This window comes from Lissotriton helveticus, chromosome 5_1 (genome assembly GCF_964261635.1).
Source record: "Lissotriton helveticus chromosome 5_1, aLisHel1.1, whole genome shotgun sequence".
NCBI classification, from domain to species: Eukaryota; Metazoa; Chordata; class Amphibia; order Caudata; family Salamandridae; genus Lissotriton; species Lissotriton helveticus.
This window is the reverse complement of record NC_136065.1, coordinates 1,600,405,619-1,600,428,018: the sequence shown is the minus strand read 5'-3', so window position 1 is coordinate 1,600,428,018 and position 22,400 is coordinate 1,600,405,619. Positions and strand designations below refer to the sequence as shown.

Here is a 22,400-nt window from a genome sequence, read left to right as displayed (position 1 = left end):
AGACAATCAACATTTTTTTTTGTTTGTAATTTGTTTCCCTAAGAGTTTAAAAAAAAAATGTTAATACACTTTTTGTCTCCTTTTTACAGGCAAAAAACCTAGAACAAAGGCACCCAAAATTCAGCGCCTAGTGACTCCCAGAGTACTGCAGCACAAGTGCAGGCGGATTGCTCTGAAGAAGCAGCGCCCTAAGAAGAACCATGAGGAGGCCTCAGAGTATGCCAAACCTCTGGCCAAGAGAACGAAGGCCAGTCCCATTATTACTGCTTATTTATCGATCGGTAAAGGGTGAAAGTTGGAGGTGGCCTTGCTGGGACTCAACTGCGCCACTCGCTGGTCACAGCAGTGTCTGCATTAAGATTTTAACTCTACAGTTTGCGATCTTCAACAGCAGGGCTTGCATTTAATGATATTGTAGGCGTGTGACCAGTTGTACCTCAGCACTTTTATCAATCAATGGAACTTAGGTCAATAACTAAAGTCTAGTCAATAACTAAAGTAAAGCTAAAGGTCAATAACTTGAGTACTAACACAGGTACACTTTTTTTTTAAAGAAGGAAAACTATCTGTTTTAGGCATTGCAGAATGATTTTGAGAGAAAAGTTAAGAAATACTGCTTACTACTACAGATCAGTTTTTAGGGAATTGGTCTGTAATGAATGCACTGTGCTGTCTTTTTTGCTCTTGTATATATTGCATCTCACAGTGGTACTTTTCTATCCTAGACTTCGTGTTGAGATGTCCTTATCATCAAAGTAGTCTTAAGCTTGAAATTAGCTGGCCTCCAGTTTGTTTCATAAACACTAGTGCTGTCCTGTTTCCACCCTGCAGGGGTTGTACCATCAGTGTAAGGAGTTGTCTTAGCTTCCTGTCATTAGTGCTGACTTCATGGTCTTTGTCTTCCATTTAGCTGAATTTTTAGGTCGGCCTGGGTAGCGCATGCACTGCACTGTGAAGCATGCTGAATTGAGGTATGGAATAGAAGCTCCACCCATCTTTTCAATTGGCTCCCGTTACTGCTACTTTACTGTGATTAGAGCATTTCAGAAAACCTTTCAGATGTTCTCTATACAGGCCAGAACTCTGATAGTCCGGAGCACCATCCTCAGTAGGCTGGACGGCCAGAACTCTGATAGTCCGGAGCACCATCCTCAGTAGGCTGGACTACTGTAACGCTCTGCTATTGGAATCTCAACAATACCTGATCACGAGACTGCAGAGAATACAGACCATGGTGGCCAAAATGGCACTACTGCAACCATGCCGTTCTTCCGTCTCCCAGGCACTCTCAGATTTGCACTGGCTGCCAGTCTCGCAGAGGATACACATTCAAGGCACTGTGTATAGTATTTAAGGCTCTGCATGGACATGGGCCCAAATCCTTGTGGGAGAAACTTAAATGGTATGTCCCCACTCGAGCGATTCGTTCCTCATCGGCTAATCTAGTGAGGGTGCCTAGAGTCAGGAAAGTTATATTAAGAGGCAGGGCCTTTAGCACGGCAGCCTCCCGCCTTTTGATTGAACTTCTACCTGATATTAGACAAATAGATAATATCCTGCAGTTCAGAAAAAGGATAAAAACCTGCCTATACCTGCGAGCATGCCCTCTGGCATCCTGCTAATCATCTCCTGGCAGGGGGCACAGTCTTTCCGCACTTAGCTAGACACATGTACCATAGCGCCAGGTTACCCGTAGGGTGTCAGTTGCGCTCTATAAGCAATGATAAATAAAAAAAATATACTGTCCTTTCGAAAACGTTGCTTTTCATTTGTGAATCGGCTTAGTAGTCCCTTCTTGGTACCCCCTTGTCTGCATTTGTAACCTCCTATAAGGACTGGACTTTTTACTTGTGTTACATGGTCTGCCTTATGTAGTCAATGAGCAGTATTTTCTTTAATGATCTTCCCCTATTCCACCCATGACATCACAGCATGCCGTCCACTTTTATATTGTTATTAGTAATGTGTTTATTTACAGCGCAGCTCACTTTAGCAGATTTATATAATCTACAACGCGGTCTGCTTTCACTTTAGCGGCCGCACTACAGAACCTTTCTTTAACCCCTCCCATGCTCGTGATGGAACCGTTCCGTCACGAGCCTCGGGTGGGCTGTGCTGGTGACGGAACGGTTCCATCACGGCCCGCTCGCCGCGCCTGCGCGGTGCGAATTCCGTGCCTGCGCGGACGTTCTGAAGAGCGGACGGGGCTGTGACGGAACCGGTCCGTCACAAGCACAGCTCACTTTAATGTTTGCCGTGACCCTTTCTTTAGACACTGCTCACTGTAACCTGAATATGGTGAGCAGCATCTAACGAGAGGGTGCTGCCACTATTAAAATGCTTTCACATTTGGGAGAGTTTGATCTATTAACATTCTAAATGAAAATGCCTTTTATATATGTTGCTTTTAAAAACCGAAATAAAAGGCATTGTCAAACTCTCGCAAATGTGAGACTTATTGCATTGAAAATGCTTGTTGTTATTGAAAGTATATACCTACCATATTTAGGTGGCAGCATGTTTTCTTTTTTCTATGTGAATATTTTTCATGTGTCTTTAATACGGGGTGTGTGTGTGCGTTTTATTTCAGTTGTGTCAGAGTGTGAATTCAAGAGTGAGTAAGTGAAGGGATGAATGGATGAAAATGTGCTTAGATGACAGAGTGCATTTATGATGACTTTTTGAGTGCCTGCACCCATTAATGACACAAAAACCGCTTTCATTCATAAGCCAATTTCTGTCTTAAGGTAAGCCTGTCTGGTCTGTGCCATAACTACCAGAGATTGAGTTCAAGTTTAAATTACTGAATGTTATAGTGGACCTAACAAGACTGGAACCAATATTACTTGTGGCGAACTCCTCCCCACCTGAACTAATAATTCACTTCGTCGCGAGGCTGAACAGATATGTATATAACCCCCAAATCCTTATTCCAAAAATCAGACAACTTTATGAGCTAGTCTTTGTTACAGTTGTCCCTGTGGGGGTGTGCTCAAATAGTGAAAATTGTGGTGGACCCTGTGGTATATTTAATTGTCGGGTATGCTGCCTCTTCCTATGCCCAAAAGAGTACTGCAAGTCATTAATGAAGGCAAGCAGAGCTTCATATGGACTGGCAGGAAACCCTCACTGTTATAGCTCAGCTACATGCTGCTAATAACCCAGAAGTTTATGATTGTCTGACATGAACCTGTATTATTTGACACACCAATTATCTCATTAGATGTTACTTTCACCTGACTGGCCAGATGCTCTGGAGTAGATCATCATTGAATATGCTTACGTAAGAAACGTACCTGGTCTAGGAATTCTGTAGGTAGGTCCCAACCAAAAGATTCTGCCATGCTGTTAGAAATTAGGGGGTTTGGTTGGCAGAGGTATGCAATTCCAAATAATTGACAAACCTATCCACTTAAAATGTACTTGCATGTTTCACTATACTAATTCAACACTAATCCTCTATGGGTCCCGGAGCAGCGTGCTACTCACGGAAAAAGCGCTTTGACGCCTCATCAGGAAAGAGGTGGCTGGCAAAGAGAGAGATGCTTGGCTGCGGTGAGACAGACAGCAGAACGGGACACAACCCTGAAGACAGGTAAGGAAGGTGTATTTCACTTACAAAAGTCTACCCTGGAGGCCCGTGAGGTTCTTTTATCCTCCATACCCCCCCTCCCACCACATTATTATTGGGGCAGATTTCAACTGCCACTTTGAGCCGTTATCTGGGATTCCTTCTGTTACTTCAGAAGAGGATGAGGCTCGTTCTATTCCGGAATGCATTATGTATGCTTCAAAGCACCTAACGCCGCTGGCAGTCGCCATTAATAAGCTGGTTGTCACTTTCTCCCTAAGGGCCTGCAATGGGAGACTTTCCCCTGACGTACCAGGTGCCTGTACTTTTAACAGGCCAGGGAAAAGTACGACTATTGATTATATACTTGTAGACGTGGGCTTATGGGCATATCTTAAAGAATTGACTGTAGTACCTAGGGCTGATAGTGATCACAATCTACTTTCACTTGAACTAGTGAATCCCCTAGGAAACCAATTACTACCAGAAGAAGCTGGGACTTCACCCCCCCCAATCTCATCCAGACTTCGGGAGGCAGGCGAGTTAGGTGGGAGAAGGTTGCCCAAGCCCCGGATAGGGTGGCGGAGATCTACAACCACGTAGCAGGGGCACTAGATGTGGTTAGCAACCTCGGGGTAGGTGACTACGAGCCCTCTCATCTTTTGGTTTTGCAGGCTACCCATACATCCCTATTCAAACAACTGGCTGATTTTTTTGTAACATCCCACACTGGTGGGGGGAAGCCAGCTAAGCAAGCCCACTGGTTTAACCAAAGATGTAGGGAGGCCAAATCTAACTTGATCAAGGAGCTGAAGCAAGGCACCCCATTGACTGTTAGAAATGCTCGGCTTGCCTATAAAAGACTAATTTGTGCGGCCAAGGCTGAATGGGAAGCCGATAATTGGGTGAAAATTAGAGAAGCCCTTGAGGCCTGTGATTTCAGGTTATTCTGGAACTTGGTTCGTGGTGGCTCGGCCTCCGGGGCGTCTGCCATCGTCCCCAACCTTAGTGAGGAGGTGTGGCTTGCCCACTTTAAGCCTTTATATGCACTGGGAGCTGTGAAGGCGCTGGCGCCTCCTTGTGCGGCTGTAATCACCTCGGATACAGACCTTGTGCTGGACAGGGCCCATGATGGCTACCCATTTACGATCTTGGAAATTAAGGCAGCAATTAGGAGCCTGACCTCGGGGAAAGGCCCCAGGTTGGATAAAATCCCTGGGGATTTGTATCGAACTGAGGACGGGGTATGGGCACCATATATCTGCACTTTTTTAATGCCATCATGCAGGGCATGGCCATTTCTCCTACATGGCTAGGTGCCGAAATTGTACCCATATTTAAAAAGATTTCTCCCCTGGACCCGGCCAACTACCGACCGATAAGCCTGATTGACGTCCTCCAGAAGCTTTTTTCCAGAGTCCTCCTGACCAGGCTGCAGAGTTGGATGGATGACAACAACATTCTGTCCTCTTTGCAGGCTGGATTCAGGGCGGGGGTGTCAACGATAGACCAGCTTTTTAGACTCCAGCTGGTCTACTGGAAGACTATTACTCTGGGGGGGCGGCAGCTTGTATTTGATATTCGTGGACCTACGGTCGGCTTTTGACCTGGTCCAGAGGGACAAGCTTTGGGTCATCTTAACAGAGATGGGTGCACCGGCTAACCTATGTGAACTTTTCCAGTGGCTGCACTCGGGCACGTACGCAAGGGTGAGGTATGGGAAGGGGGGCACTGACTTCCCCTTTCCCAGTGGAAAGGGGAGTCAGACAAGGATGCGTACTAGCGCCTACACTCTTTTCCCTATTCCTCAATGGCCTTATTGCCCACTTACTGGGAGCAAACAATCTGAACTCCCCTTCACTAGCTGGTAGGAAAATCCTGGCACTAATGTTCGCTGATGATACCCTCCTATTGTCAAAAACACCGGGGGGTATACAGCGAACATTAGAAGCTTTTTCCAGCTTTTGTAAAATGAGAAACCTGGAAATTAATTTCGCCAAAACAAAATACATGGCGTTTAGCTAGACCCACTCGAACTGCCCCCACCCGCATCTGGATGGAACGGCCCTAGACCGAGTGTCAACCTTTGAGTATCTGGGGGTTACCCTTAATGATAAAATGGACTGGGGTTCACAGATCGCCAAAGCCAATATGAAACTTGCCCAGTCATCGGGGGGTATCCTAAAAGTTCATAGTAAATCCTCCCTCAAACTTATGGGACCGGCTGTAGAAATCTACAAGGCACAGGCAAGAGGTGGCGCACTTTATGGTGCAGAACTTTGGGGGCATGCAAGTGTGGCCCCCCTTTCCCTCACTGAGAACAGCTTTATAAGACGCCTCCTGCGCCTTCCCCAGAGCATTCCCCTGGTTCTATTGAGGTTGGACTTAGGTCTGGTGCCAATCCATGAGGTTGTTTCAAACCGCCCTCTGTTATACTGGAGACGACTTTGGGCTACTCCTGAACTCGAGAGCTATAGGGAAGACTTGTGGGATCTGCTAGCCAGAGGGGTTGTGGGCAAGATCCCGTGGTTGAAGTACGTTCAAAGCCTCGCACAGAAATTGGGTAGGGGGACCTGTCGTCCTCCCCAGAGGAGGCTTGCGCCTCGCTCCCTAGGAAGGTATTGGGCATGGCATTGAAAGAGTACGGGAGGGCTCTCCTATCAACAAATTCGAACCTGGGTAGGCTCACTCCTCCCTTCCTGACAGTCAATGTCCCCTTTCCGATAAGCATCTGCTTATAACTTTTCCACCCCTATCTCTCCAACATTCATTGGATCTGTTACAAAAAGTAAAATCCAGCTCTCCATCGGATCCTTGTCCGGCAAAATTTTTAGCCAAAATGGCCCGTGTCATCAACCCTTTGGTGAACCCGATTCTTAATGCCTCTCTTGAAACCGGCATCGTCCCTATTGCGTGGAAAAAAGCACATATTGTCCCTCTTTTAAAAAAACCTAACTTAGACCCTTTAGAGCACTGAAATTATCGGCCAATTTCGCTGCTCCCCGCCTTGGCGAAAATTGCTGAAAAGCATGTGTACTCCACCCTCTCCAGCTTTCTTGAATCGTGTGATATCTTTCACCCTTCCCAGTCTGGTTTCCGCTCAAATTTGAGCACTGAGACTGCCTTATTGGAAATCACCGAGTCTATCAGGGAGATCACGGACAGTGGTGGGAAGGCGTTGCTGGTCCTTTTGGACTTGTCGCCTGCTTTTGATACCGTCCCTCACTGCCGTCTTCTCGCTAGACTTCATTAGATTGGATTAAGAGGGACGGTATTCAATTGGCTCAAGTCCTTTTTGACCGACCGCCAACAACTGGTCTGGGCCCCTCCTTTTTCAGCAGCTGTCCCTCCTCTGGCCGCTGGAGTTCCCCAGGGGTCGGTGCTGAACCCTACCCTTTTCAATGTTTATTTATCTCCTCTGGCGGAACTGGCTGAGTCGCACAGAGCGCGTATTGTGTTGTACGCTGACGACACGCAGCTCTGTTTTACCTGCAACAAGAACGCAGATTTTGACGGCCCTTCCATCAGGAGGTGTCTGGAGGCCATTTTTCTTTGGTTTCATGAGAATCAGTTAAAATGTAATTCGGACAAGTCCGAGATTATTTTCTTTGGCTGTCCTCCCGATATCCATTGGAAATCTTGGTGGCCGCCTGACATGCATCCTCCCGCATCATCTACCTCAGTAGCACGAAACCTAGGTGTAAAGATCGACACTGGCTTAACTTTTAAGCCCCAGATTCTCAGCCTAGTTGGCCAGTGTTTCACCATGTTGCGCACCCTGAGGAAATTTCTTCCGCTCCTTTCCCTAACTCACAGGAGAATTACGGTCCAGGCATTGATTGGATCCAGACTCGATTACTCCAACATTCTATATTTGGGTCTCCCGGAGTACCTTCTGGCACGCCTCCAGACAGTTCAGAATTCAGCAGCGAGGGCCATCTTTGGCCTTAGCCGTAGGGCTCACACCTCAGCTCTCCTCGATTCACTGCACTGGCTGCCGGTGCGGAAGCGCATCCATTTTAAAGCCCTGACCATGGCCTTTAAATCCTTGCATGGCATTGGTGCTGTATATCTCAGGAAAAGAGTGCAATTTTACCACCCTTCCAGATCAAGTTCAAGTTTCAACACTTTATTCAACAGCATTGTCATAAAAGCATTTTTTCCCTATTCTAAACAGAAATAAATACTACGCTAAGTTTAAGATCGACATAAAATACACATTAAATTCAATCAAATACAATAAATGCTGGCGAATTTTTTCAGCTTAAAAAAGATTCATACGTTAAAAAAATCAGAGTCACATTACCTAATTCATAATAAGTGGGATTGATCTTAAAATTAGATATTTTTCCATCATGTAAAATCAATTGCAGTTAAGGTGCGCATGCAAATTATCCAGGCCCATCCTAAGTATTTGGCTAAGGCGATTGCAAGGCTTGGAGCCCAATTTGATCTTAATATTCTTAGTGCTTCTGGGTATTTCCTTATACCCAAATTCCTGCAAACCGGTTTTAGCCATCTACTTCTTGGGGCAGCATATAATGGGCAAATAAACAAAAAATTTGGGATGTCCTCAACGTGTGTCTTGCAGTAACAACATGTATTTACATTGCCTGGAGACCATTTAAAAGTAAAAGCATTTAAAGGTAGGGAGCCAACTCTGAACTGGAAATATAGTTTTCTATCCAGGGGTCTTGTGATCAAATCCCATTACTGTTCACATTTAGGGATTATTTTAGACTCCAAGTACTGGGATGCCAACATAGACGGTTGATTGGAAATTAAGACAGAATCATATACCATGTCCCAATACATTTTTTTCAGTGACGCCTTAGATGGAAAGGTGGAGGGATCAGTGGTAGTCCATAGGTGGTCTAAGTGCAGTTTTTGAAGCAGGTTCCTAATTTCTTTAAGCCAGGTTATTTTGTGGAACCGATCAGAGCTAATAATGTCCTTAAGAGCAGATGCATAATGACCCAGTTCAGGAGTGGTCTTTATGCGCCTCCAATATAGCAATGGGCGCAATCGCGCCATGTCCTCGATCTTTTTCCTCCCAAGGTCGTATAGGAGCGGAATCGATGGAGTACTCTGCGGGACACCAACCAGCCGGCGAAGAAATTTGTTTTCTGCGGTAGCCAAGACGCTCAGATTGGTAAAGCCCCATAGCTCTGATCCATAAAGACAGGCGCCCAGCACCTTCATACTATAAATCTCCATTATAGGCTGAATAGGTTTTGTTAATGAGGATTTATATTTTTGGGCTATGGCCCCAGCCAACTGATGGAACTTTAAGACCACACAGTCCATATGAGATTTCCAATTCATATTACCCTGCAAAGAAATACCAAGATAGGTGAAAGCATTCACTTCTTCCGGAGAGGACCCATTAAAATGTATTTTTCCCTTGAATTGCTTAGCAGGATTCAAATTCATAAACTTGGTCTTTGTAGTATTTAACTCCAATCCCCGGATCCGACAGAAATCTCCAAATGCATCAATTGTCTTTTGTAATCCACTTGGGGTCCGCGAGACCAGTAGAGTGTCATCAGCAAACATTAATACTGGGACCCGCTCCCCATCTAGCATTGGGGCATCTGTTGGGGATTTCTTTAAAAAATCTACTACGCCGTTAATGTAAAGAGAGAATAAGGCGGGGGCCAGGACGCATCCCTGTCTTACCCCGCGCTCCACGGGGAAAGAGTCTGTGACGTCCCCCTGTGCACCCCACCTAATCCTGGCGTAGTTATTTTCGTGCATACGCACGAGCAAAGTCAATAACTCGGGGCTGATTCCAAGTTCACTTAAAACAATCCATAGTTTTTGCCGAGGTACTAAGTCAAATGCTGACTTCAGGTAAAAAAAACTGCATATAATGGGCCATTTGTCAAGGTCACATTTTTCCAGTAAAGAGTTAAAAAATGGAATACCTGGTCGACAGAGCTAGTTAGGGGTCGGAAGCCAGCTTGATACGGGGAAAGGATATCCTTATCATCTATCCAGGCTTGTATTTTATTTTGTATCATTCTACCCATCAGTTATTGCGCTGAATCGATAAGGCTGATGGACCTATAATTACTTGGTAAAGCCTTATCCCCTTTTTTAAAAACTGGAATAATCTCCGCTCCCTTCCATGATGCTGGTATCATTGCTCCTTGTGCGATAGAATTCGCAAGCCATACAAAATATTGGCACCACCTAACCCGGTCAGATAAAAATACATCTGCCGGTATTCCATCAATTCCTGGCGCCCTCCCTCTAGTCACCCCATCCAATGCTACATTTACATCTTTCAATGAAAATATTCCCTGGCTAAAAAATACCATCTTGGGTAACAAATGGGATAGCGAGGTCGAATTGTCCGTATATTGTGGTTTAAAAAAATCCACCCATGCTTCCTTTGCTACATGATTTTTAGGACACTCAGCAATTCCCCCCCTACCCCATTTTAAAATTGCCCAAAACTCTCTCTGCTGTTTAGCTGCACAGGCTTTTTTAAGATCTAACCATTGGTTATCGTCCCACAACCTTTTTGCCTTAGCTTGAGCTTTTCTATAATCATCCCTGGCCTTCAACACTCCTTCTTTAGACCTCAACGCTAGGCTGAGGTTCTGCCGTGCTTTTCTACAAGAATGATCATACCACCCTCGCTTCCTCTGGGGGCCAGGACCCTTCCCCTGCTGAACTTTTTTAAGAAAAACCCCTGTAAAATCGCAAAAAACTTTGGATGTGACTCTTCAATTAATGTGTTCAAATTTGGTTCATTACAATGAGCCTGCAATCTGCTCACCTCTTTATTAACAACCTCTAGTAAGTCCTGCGTATCCCCAGGTTTATCCATCAGTGATGCCCATTTAATATGACGGAGGTTGTTAGTTGGAATGACATCTAGCGGCATAAGACCCATTTCCTGGTTAGGTGAGCTTTCTCCTTGGTCCAGATTAAAGAGCATGCACAATGGATTGTGGTCGCTCTCTAATCTAGATGTCACTTTCATATCCGTTATCTTGTGCCAATCTCTAACATCTACAAGGATGTAGTCTATCCGACTACTTGATCTTGTATTGTCAAAGGTATGCACACCCTTGAGGTCTGAGGGAGTGCGACCATTTACTGCCCTCAACCCCCTAGCCAAGCACAAACTCTTCAACTGTATTGCCACCTCAGTCCATTTCTTTACCACTGGTAAATCCAATTGAGGGACTCCCCATTTGGTATCTTCAACTAGGGACATTTCATTATCCTCATGACCTAGTGGTTCAAATGTAGTATTCATGTCTCCCCCCACTAGGTTGGTGGTGTATGTTGGAAGAAGTCATTATCTAATGCTACTACCACCTCAGAGGCTTTACCCCCTTGAGTTCCCCTGGCATATATGTTGTAGAGGGCCATCTCAAGTCCATCGGCCCAAGTTATCACAATTGGGAGTAAATCACAGTTGTTACCGGGCCTCGCTTTAATAGTACAATTTATAGATTGGCGTACCCATGTGATTAGGCCCCCTGAGGGCCACCCTTTTGGATTCTTTTTCGCGGGGGCAAAAAAATTTAGAAAGCCCAGCCGATAAACAGGGGTCACTGCCCGGGTTTCCTGGAAAATAATTACGTCATGGCTGTCAACAAATTCACCCCATTCAGAAGACTCTAATTTGTGGTGAATTCCCGCCAGATTCCAGGAAAGAAATGTAATACCTGTCTTCGGCTGGCTGTCCCTCTCATATAATGGTGTTACATGCGGGGAGTGGATCAAAATGGGTGGGGGGCTAGTTTCCCCGCTACGTTCAATAGTGCGTGGAATCGATATCAGTTGCCCCACAATGCAAGAAGATTCCCCACTAGAACTAAGTGTCCTATCATTACTAAGGTTAGTTGCAGTAAGCTTCATAGCGACCCCTGTGCCCTTCTCTTGGATCCCTGTTGTGTTGTCCTTTACTATAGCCATCCGCCCTTTCAGTCAATCACACTCGTTGAGGCCAGAAAGGGCAGAGTATCTATTCTCCAACGGTATACCCCAATTGCTTCTCATACTAGGGGGTTTACCTTTTTTTTAGTACAGGATTCCATTTTGTTTTAAGCACTGTGGGATTTAGGGTTTTCTCTTTTTTTGCATAGAAAAAATCTAGCGTTAACGGGACTATTTCTGTGGATCTACGCTGGGGGGGATATATATTTGCTAGGATATTTGGCAGCACTTCGGGATCAGAGAGGTGTAACACCACACAATCCCCTTTACATTTTTTGGTACCACCCCCGATCCAATCTACTCTTCTAGCTTTCACAACTTCTTGAACCAGCTGGTCCATACCTCCCGGGGTAAAAGCCATGTTCCTTGATAACCAATGGAGTGATTTATTTATCAGGGAAGGAGTATTCTCAACTTGCCCAGGTTCTAAGAGGGGAACATTTGCCAAGACCAATATCAGGGGAGATGCCTCCACAATTAGTTCTACGGGCCCCTTCTCTATATTAGAATCTATCATTCTGTCTCTTTGACTTAGCCCTTCAAATTCACCAGTGTGAATATCTAATCCCCTAGAACCCCCCCCCCCTGTGTCGGTAGTCAACATGGGGATAAGGGGAGTATTTTCCAGATATTCTAACCTAGAGTCAGTCTGTGTGTTTTTCGATTCAACTCTAAGTGTTTTCTGCTGGGGAATATTTACTGCTTCTTCTAGTGATTTTTGCAGAAGGCCCCCCAGTCTATTTACCTCTTCCGTGAGGTGATCTATTTTACTTAGGAGAGGTTTAGTAATAATTTTAATTTTACTATCTAGGGCGTTTAACAATTTCTTAAATTGGTCTTCGTCCAAGAGTAACTTCCCTCCTGAGATTCCCCTTATATCTTCACCAATGTTTTCCAATGGGGATGCATCAGGGCGTTTTTTACTTGAGCGAAGCCCGCCCCGTTTGGATAGGCTCTTCTCCCCCCCTTTAACAGCTCTTGGAGCTGGGACCGGTGCTGGCGGCTCCTCTTCTAGCAGTATTATTTCTTTATCGGGTATATTCTCAGAGGCGGAGTCTACAATAGGTACGAGTAGCTGAGTTAATGGATTATTCACAGGTGTCTAAAATACCTCATTGCTAATGTCAAAGGCGGATGTGGATAGAGGCGTATTATCAAGTAGCAGTTCAGGTGAGAGGCTCAGCCCCAGTGAGGATCTCCTGTCATTATTAATTTTTGCAACCTTCTGGACCATATAATTATCTATGGTGTTAACTGCTATAATCGATTTTGCTTTGGACATGATGAAAGTCAACGTAGAGAATAACGGATAAATAAAGTCATATGATACCAGAACACAGGATGGCTTTTCAGCAATTGCAGCTTCAATATAAGTAAGAAACACTTACAGGAAAATATTTGAGCAGAGTTCTGGGCCCTGTCCCTGTCTCTTCCTGCCGATGAGGGCCGTAGAGGGCCCGCCCTTTGCCCGGGCTTCGCCCCGGGCGTCCCGCACGCGTCCCGCGAAGCGGGGCGCAGCGCTGCTTTTGTGTGCCTCCTGGCGCTGGCGCGGTGTCACAGAGCGCGCGGTTTGTCAGCGTTAGAATGACTCCTGGCGGTGGCGGCGTGCACTCGAGTGGATGGCAGCCCCTGTGTGACTCCTGGCGGTGGCGGCGTCTATCAGGTAAGTGGCGGCTTTCCTCTGCTCGTTTCCCCCACTCCGCCGGGCGCAGCGCTGCTTTTGTGCGCCTCCTGGCGCTGGCGCGGTGTCACAGAGCGCGCCGCCGCGTAGGCAGCCGGGAATTGCAGTCCCGGAGCAGCGGCGCGGTTTGTCAGCGTTAGAATGACTCCTGGCGGTGGCGGCGTGCACTCGAGTGGATGGCAGCCCCTGTGTGACTCCTGGCGGTGGCGGCGTCTATCAGGTAAGTGGCGGCTTTCCTCTGCTCGTTTCCCCCACTCCGCCGGGTGCAGCGCTGCTTTTGTGCGCCTCCTGGCGCTGGCGCGGTGTCACAGAGCGCGCCGCCGCGTAGGCAGCCGGGAATTGCAGTCCCGGAGCGGCGGCGCGGTTTGTCAGCGTTAGAATGACTCCTGGCGGTGGCGGCGTGCACTCGAGTGGATGGCAGCCCCTGTGTGACTCCTGGCGGTGGCGGCGTCTATCAGGTAAGTGGCGGCTTTCCTCTGCTCGTTTCCCCCACTCCGCCGGGCGCAGCGCTGCTTTTGTGCGCCTCCTGGCACTGGCGCGGTGTCACAGAGCGCGCCGCCGCGTAGGCAGCCGGGAATTGCAGTCCCGGAGTGGCGGCGCGGTTTGTCAGCGTTAGAATGACTCCTGGCGGTGGCGGCGTGCACTCGAGTGGATGGCAGCCCCTGTGTGACTCCTGGCGGTGGCGGCGTCTATCAGGTAAGTGGCAGCTTTCCTCTGCTCGTTTCCCCCAGATCTCTCCTTTCGGCCTCTCAAGCCCTGGCCATTATTCCAACTATCAAACGTGCTCGCATTGGTGGTTGTTCCTATAGACTACTGGCTCCAAAACTCTGGAATAAACTTCCTCTGTCTCTTAGAAAGTTAGACAATCTGCTGGCCTTCCGGAAGGAACTAAAGACCTGGCTCTATGGTTTATAGTTTCTTACTCCCTGGTCTCTTCACCACAGATTTGTTAGCGCCAGGACACTCTGCCCGAGCAGCCGTGCGCTCTATAAGACACCCATTTAACATAACATAACATTAAGGCCCACCCTTCTTTTGAGAGATTCTTAGACCAAATCCAACCACCTTTGGCTAAGAAACTCTATCTCCAGTTCAGGCATGGCACACTTCCCTTGAGGGAAACCACCGACAAGTGGTCAAAAACACCACTTCACACAAGTACTTGCCCAGGATGTGAGGCTAGCAGAGAGACAGATCTTCACGTTCTGCTCTTCTGCCCCTCCTATTCTAGGGCAAGAACTAAGTAGTTAATTCAGTGTTGCCGGCTTAGAGACATAAGAGACTACAGAGAGGCTTTTAGACTTTTTAAATCAGATACGTCTTTCATGTTTGTTCTTGTGACCTCTAAATTTCTTTTGTCAATCTGGTTCACAAGGTGCGCGATTCTAAAGGGTTCCAAAAAGTTATAACATGGGTGGCCCTCTTTCTTTCTACTTATCTTGCGTGGTGGGTCAGCTTCCAAACTATGTACAATAGAGAGATACCAACGCTCGTTTTAACTTAAGTACGCTGCGTTCTGATGTCTTTTTATGAGTTTTCTATATCTATTTACTAATTTATTTGTATATAGTATTGTTGTATATGATGTGATATCTATGTCTTTTATATGGTTTTTAACCGATAATAAAAGCTTTTTGACTGACTGACTTTTAAAAGTCTGCTCAGACGATGGGGGTAGGCACTCGGGCAGGGGTGAATGACACAAGGGTGCACTTAGGAAAAGGGAAGTACTTTCAGGGTCAAGGGACAGGAGATGAGATTAGTGCCAACAATGGTAAGGCAGGTGGGAAGATGGCAGGATCTGACTTAAGTGAAAACATTGATTTGGTTCAGGATGAGAATGCTAAAGAGATTAAGGAAGTTAAGCATAAGAAGCTTCCATATATGGGGATTACTAAACCCCTGGGAACTCACCTCATGTCAGCCACAAAAGAGTGAATTTGCAAGTGAGAGTACATCAAGATGTTTAAATTGCTGCAGAGAGAGGTAAGGTTTGAATTAAGAACAATATGAGTTGGCCCAGTGGCCAAGGGTATCAGTCAATATTGAAACTGTGCAGCAGCTATCCTCAGATAAGCAAGCGTACACTGTGAGAGCAATGTGTGGCATTGTTCAAATACCCAGAGGTCGTCAGGAAGGCCCAGATCAACATCAGGGGTTGGGCCTAGGTCATGTATGATGAGTAGTTTAGAGGGAGAGTAGCTGATGATGCCAATGTGGTATTGGGGCAGCTAGGCAATGAATTGTTTCTGCAAATATGATGCCTGAGCGGCCAGTGCCGATGACATATATGGCGATTGGGTGGCCAGTGTTCTATAAGCCCTTTTGTGACCCTCCCACCCGAGGTGGGGTGGGGACAGGGATTCGAGGACAGTCAAATACGACCGGAGCATATTGGGCATATTAGAAGGGCACATGCGATAAAGAACATTGTCGTTTTCGACAAAGGCATTACCAATGTAATGGGAAACATCCAGTCTTGGAGTCTAAAGGGGTCAGTGGCAACCCAACAGCGACAGAGGCAGAGGAGGTCCGAATCACATGCGAAAGGCCTTGTTACCAGTTAACAGCGACTGTCTTAGGTTTTGGATGTCCCAGCAAGAACGGCTGACTAATGTGAGCTTTTTGTTGGATGGTTTTGATAATGGTTTCTGTTGGGTTATGAAGGTCCAAGAGGAAGCCACTGGGCGGAGAATTTGTGCTCTGTCCATCGACAGTAGGAGATGGTAGATGGTTTAAAACAAATTGATGAAAGAAGTGTTGGAAGGACATTTGGCCAGCCCTTTTACTGATTGGCCACTGTTTATTTTATTATATGCCCTGTCAGAGTCGCACCTAAAAAAAATCCAGGAGAATTCAGAATGATTCAACATCTGTCTTGGCCTGAGGGTCATTTGGTTAATGAATGATTTCATTTCGGAGGAGAGGTGTAGGTGCACTATGCGTCAGTGGATTCAGCAATCACTTTGATCAATAATGTAGGGCCGGAGACCTTAATGCTAAAATGTAAAAATGAAGTCTGCATTCCGATTGTTACTGGTTCATCTGACAATTTTGAGCTCTTGGGGGTACAGTTTGCATGTTTCATATTTCTTGATATGGCGTTGCTAATAAGCTGTTTAGTTTCTTGTTATTTATTTGAAACATTCAGTACAACTTTACAGCAGCTGTTTAACATGATTACCAGCTCTCACAGCATGACTCATTATTTAGATTACTTTTTCATTGTGGGAGGCCCATATTCCTCGGAGTGTGCAGAGTTTAAGGATTTACCACAGGATCCGGGGGTCCACGTGGCACCAGAAAAAAACTTGTGGGCCACTGGAGGTTTTGACGTCTCTTAGTGTTGAGCCTGATTCAAAAAAGATGGAGGTGAGGATGCTGGATGATAAGAAGGAAAACGTTTTGGATTTGTTTAATAGAATGTTGGTGAAGGATAAGGTGCAGGAGAAGAAGATTCAGGTGCTACTTGGTCACCTCAATTCTGCTTGTAGAGGGGTTAAAGCAGGGCACACTTTTTGTAAGAGGTTGAGATTGGTTCTGTCGGTGTCTTCTGCACAATATAATTTGATTAAAAGCAGGAGTGATAGCGGTTTTGAGGATTTGGCAGACATTTTTGAGGAAATTCAATAGTATTCTTTTGAGAGGAATGGGTGAGGAAGAGGAATGTTCTTGGGGGCTTTTTGTAGATGCTGTGGGCAAATCAGGTTTTGATGTCTTTTGGCAAGGGCATTGGTGTGCTGAGGAGTGGCTAGTGAAGTGGAAAGGGGGTGCCAGCAGTATTGCCTTCATGAACTTTTTCATTTGGTAGTGGCGGTTTGTTAGTGGCGACATACTTTTTTCAATAAGAAGGTGCTTTTCCATATGACAATAAGGCAGTGGTTGACATAGCGAATAGCCAGTTAGCTAGGGACATTCATGTGCGTGCTTGAGTTGCAGAGAGTGTTTCTGTTAGAATGTCTGAGGATCACTGTAACATACAGAGCCGGCACAGTGCTGGTGTGGAGAACAATATTACAGATGCTCTCTCTCATTCCCAGTGGCATAGATTCCATGAGCTAATACCTTGAGCAGATGAGAGGGGGAGTCCCATGGCAGTTCATCTCTGGACCATTGGAAAGAGCGAGTGATGCAACCGGTTTGACGTTCCTTGGCTGAGTCCTCATGGCGCGCATACAGTCAGGTCAGGTTTGAATTCATGGCTTCCAGTACTAAAAGGACTGTGGATGAGGAAGAGGAATTGTGCAGGTCAGATGTGGTGAGATATATCATGCTGCTGATTGAAAGAGGTTTATCGATGTCAACAATTACGGGTAAGCTTCCTGTTTAGCCCTTTGTGGTAAGTTGTACTGGGGCTATGAGCTGTTTGCAGGTGAGTGGGGCAGATATGTACTGTATTGGCCAGGGACCGAGGGAATGGATTAGGAAGCCAGTGACTTTGCATTTATTGAAGAGATTGTAGAGGTGCTTCCAAGGGTGTGCAGGGGGCCAGTTGAGAGCTGTTTGTTTTCAGTTTTTTTTCCATAACGAATTTGGAGGGCCTTTGATGTGGTTGAGTTGGTTGGAAGCAAGAAGAGAGTGGGTATTCAGGGTGGGAATGTTCTGGTATTGCACAGCGAGGTCACAGTATGGTTGCCCCACTTAAGACAGACCAGAAAGGATGTGGGAGTTGTGTTAGTTTGTGGATCTATACCAATGAGAGAGTGTGTCCAGAGGGATGGTGGCTGAACTTCAAAGCAGTAAGGCACTTCGAGGGTGAGGTATTTCAGCATGCCATGGGGGAGAGTGTTGACATTACAGGTGCTTGGAGTGTTGACAAAAGCACTCCTTGTGTTGGGTATTTCGGCGGTGAATTTGGTACTCACCATTTCAGAATAGGGATGGCTACTGAGGGGTAGATGCATACCTGGGGGGGTCACAGGACATTCAGTGTGTATGACGGTGAAAGTCAGAGTGCTATAGGAGGTATGTGCAGTGGTAACTCATTTGGTAAGGATAGTTTAACATTTACTTTCTATTGTTTAAGGTTGCACGACAGGGCCGGGTCAGGAACATATTGAGGCATGCATATGTGGACACACCTTTGTGAAGTGTATGTGTAGGCAAGCGGATTCTCGAAAGTTCAGCAATCAACAGGGCTTTGATGATGTGCGAATTTAGTTGAAGTGCTTTGGGAAGAGTGGCATGCACTGGTTTGCACTGTTGCCTAAGTTGGATCGTTTGAGGCAAAGATTCCATAGCCCTGATGTGCTGATGTTACACTTGGGTGACAATGACTTGGTGATGATGAAGGGATTGTCTCTCACCAAAAGTGCTACAGATTATTTGACTGAGATAAAGCAACTGTGGTCAGCAACTGCATTGTAATGGATGGTATTGTTGCCACGGCAAAGTTGGAGAGGTGCATGGAGGCCCGGGACGAGACATAGCCTGATTTTGTAAAAATGAAGGGATTTTGGTCATTGGGCATGGTGAAATCAGATATGGGGAAGGGCTCTTCTTCAGGGATGATAGAGTACACTTATCAGAATTGGGGATGGATTTGTATCTACTAAGGCTGATGATGGTGTTGTTCGATTTGTTGAAGGTACTGAAGCAGGGTCTAGTTTTTACCATATAGTGCCCCAGGCCCAGGCCCATTCTCTCCACATTTGAAGCATACACGTTTCAATTGTCCCTGCCAGCCCATAGACAGGGTTGTATTATAATTGTCCACACTGCCGTGAGCATCTAGGAGGCAGTAGGCCCCAAGCCCTCCTGTACTCTCAGATGTATCTCTCCCATGACCTTTTCGTGTTCATCTCTCTAAATATCAAGATGTAGAAATAACAGAATGTGTCTGTCATTTAGAAGAACACAATTCGCCAAGAGTAGGAGTGGGGGTCAACTGGGACTTTCCACCTTTTGTATTCTTCTGCTTTCTTATAAAAAGTTTCCGAGAAGTGACGCAAATCCTTTTCGATAAATGTTCCATTTCCTTATGATTTACGGTCAAACATCAAGTGACCGTTTGGTAAACTTTTATATTGTAGTGTCCTTCTGTTTTCCTAATATTTCCAAGAAGTGGCCAAAGTGCGTCATGTTCTGCAGTCAAAGCACCTGATAATGTCATGATTTTGTGGTAAATGGTTCCTCATTAAAAGAGTATAAATGATCTGCTCTTCAGTCAGTTCGATGGACTACCTCAAACAAATGAACCCTTGGGTCATGACGTGTGTGTGTGGTCTCCCTCAGCCATCTTCTCTAGCATCTTTGGCTGAGGTTATAATGCTTATGATATTGTGAAACTGTTTCTTTCTCTCTCCTCTGCATTTGCCGTGATTTTTAAACTTACAAAATTGCATGATTTACTTTTTCATCCAGCAAGGTGTCTCTGAAACTTGTTATCTTCTAGATTACACAATGCTATTTTTGATTAGCGTTGTGCCTTTGACATTTAATGATTTAAAATTGTTCCTTAATAAAGTGCCACTCTGACTCACTTCTGACTCAGTTTCTGCATTGATGTGTGTCTTAATATTATAATTAGCACAGTTATAGGGTGAAAAAAACACCCTGCAACAGAACCAGTATCAGAAAAACCCTCAAGAGGTTATTCTAGTGGCAGGCAGTTTGGACAGGTTTCAAGTTATTTCAACAAAGATTGTCAGTTGAAGATACAGTTGGAAACTACAGGGGGAGAGGAAAGGAGGATTAAATGTAAAGGAAACAAGAAGGCAAGCGTTTGGAAGACATGGAACAGTTTTTTTCGGGTGAAGAGAGATTGGAGAGTGCATGTTTGACAGGGCTATTAGAGGGGTTCTTTGGGGAGGGGGTAGAGGGAGGTGGATGGTTTGTTGTTGCAATGTCTAGTGAGTAGGGGTGGGCGGAAATCTCCGTTCCACCCACGGAATGTGCGGAGATTTGCCCCTTCCGCCTTTCCCAAAGAAGGCAGAGAAACGGGGGAAATCTCCGCACACTCGGGGGCGGAACGGAAGTTGGCCGCCCGCATCCCGCCCGCCTCCAGTCGGCCTCGCGCCCTCCTCCAGCCCGCCTTATTAAATAACATTAAAGCCTAAAATAACGATTTTAAAAACTTACCTTATCGCGGGGTCATCTTCCTTGTCTATCTAGCCTTCTTCTTGCGCTTGCGCGGGAGCCTGCGCATGTGCATTCCTGGCGAGAAATGCGCATGCACAGGCCCCCGCGCATACGCAGTTCCAAGAAGAAGGCTATACAGACAAGGAAGATGACCCCGTGATGAGGTACGTTTTTTAATCGTTATTTTAGGCTTTATTGTTGTTTAATATAGCGGGCGGGAGGCGGGCGGGAGGCGGGCGGGAGGCGGGAGGCGGTGGCCGGGCGGCAGGCGGGTGCTGCGTAACAGAAATATGTGGAGAGGCACAGAGATTAGTTCAATCTCCGTGCCTCTCCGCAAAAGTCCCTGACGCGACTTCCGCCCACCCCGACTAATGAGGCCAGATATTTATATTTTGTATACTGAGAGGCCAAGGTTTTGTTTAATGTAATCTGCACCTTTTTAATTAAAGCAGTCTTTTCCACACTCAACTATGGGTCACATGGGTTTTTGATGTGCCTTTCCACCTGATGGGACCATGATCAGAGCATGAAATTGGCAGGTACTATACACAGTTGGTGTTTCTATATAGCTCTAACATGAGAACTTTATTGATAATGTCATTGATTATATATATCGGGAACTGGAACTGGAACTTGGGAACAATTGTGCGCAAACTCACGCACCTATACAAATGTATCACATAGTCTGTAATTTTTATGTTGCTTCTGTACTTTATAAGAAACCAAATGGGTGTATGACCCGTCAGGCGGTATTCATCTATATTTTTGCATCCAAATCTGTAAAATAAAATAAAAGATTGAAAACAAAAGTGATTGTGAAGTAGCTCTAAGGACAGGGCTGATAATATTCTTCTCAACATGAAAACATGCCAACAATGCTACAAATGCTTATATCTCCAGACCAGTGTGGGAGGGAAAGGGGTGCAATGAAAGAGATATTTAACCATATATCAACTGTACGAGCTCCTACTACCACAGGATATGAGGACTATATCCGTACCTTCAGATATTTTTGTATTTGCCTCCTCTCACAAATCTAACATGCTGCTGGATTAATTACAAAAACAACAAGTGATGGACTGAATGTGGATCAATGTCACACACTCCCCCAGTCAAAAGATCTGGGCCCAAATCCATCGTTTTTTTGCACTCCACACCACCCTGGGTTAGACAATGGCGATATGCAAATCAGCTCTGACCCTGTTGCCCCATGGGAACAGTCCAGTCCGAACTACAAAAGCCATGTCCTTCCCAGAACGGAATCAAGCATCCGAGGACCGGACCGGTTTCGAGGTAACACCTCTCTTCAGCCCGGCTAGCTTGACTCCAAGTGGTGTGGAGTGCCTGGGACCCACGTCTGGGCATCCCCAGCGCACTTAGGGCGGCAATTGCAAAAACAACAAGTGATGGACTGAATGTGGATCAATGTCACACACTCCCCCAGTCAAAAGATCTGGGCCCAAATCCATCGTTTTTTTGCACTCCACACCACCCTGGGTTAGACAATGGCGATATGCAAATCAGCTCTGACCCTGTTGCCCCATGGGAACAGTCCAGTCCGAACTACAAAAGCCATGTCCTTCCCAGAACGGAATCAAGCATCCGAGGACCGGACCGGTTTCGAGGTAACACCTCTCTTCAGCCCGGCTAGCTTGACTCCAAGTGGTGTGGAGTGCCTGGGACCCACGTCTGGGCATCCCCAGCGCACTTAGGGCGGCAATTGCAAAAACAACAAGTGATGGACTGAATGTGGATCAATGTCACACACTCCCCCAGTCAAAAGATCTGGGCCCAAATCCATCGTTTTTTTGCACTCCACACCACCCTGGGTTAGACAATGGCGATATGCAAATCAGCTCTGACCCTGTTGCCCCATGGGAACAGTCCAGTCCGAACTACAAAAGCCATGTCCTTCCCAGAACGGAATCAAGCATCCGAGGACCGGACCGGTTTCGAGGTAACACCTCTCTTCAGCCCGGCTAGCTTGACTCCAAGTGGTGTGGAGTGCCTGGGACCCACGTCTGGGCATCCCCAGCGCACTTAGGGCGGCAATTGCAAAAACAACAAGTGATGGACTGAATGTGGATCAATGTCACACACTCCCCCAGT

At 46.2% G+C, this 22,400-nt stretch overlaps 1 pseudogene; it reads left to right on the top strand.

Annotated features, from left to right (window-relative positions):
- The window catches only part of LOC144752708 (small ribosomal subunit protein eS6-like), a 118,356-nt pseudogene that overhangs the window by 28,439 nt on the left and 67,517 nt on the right, over positions 1 to 22,400 (top strand).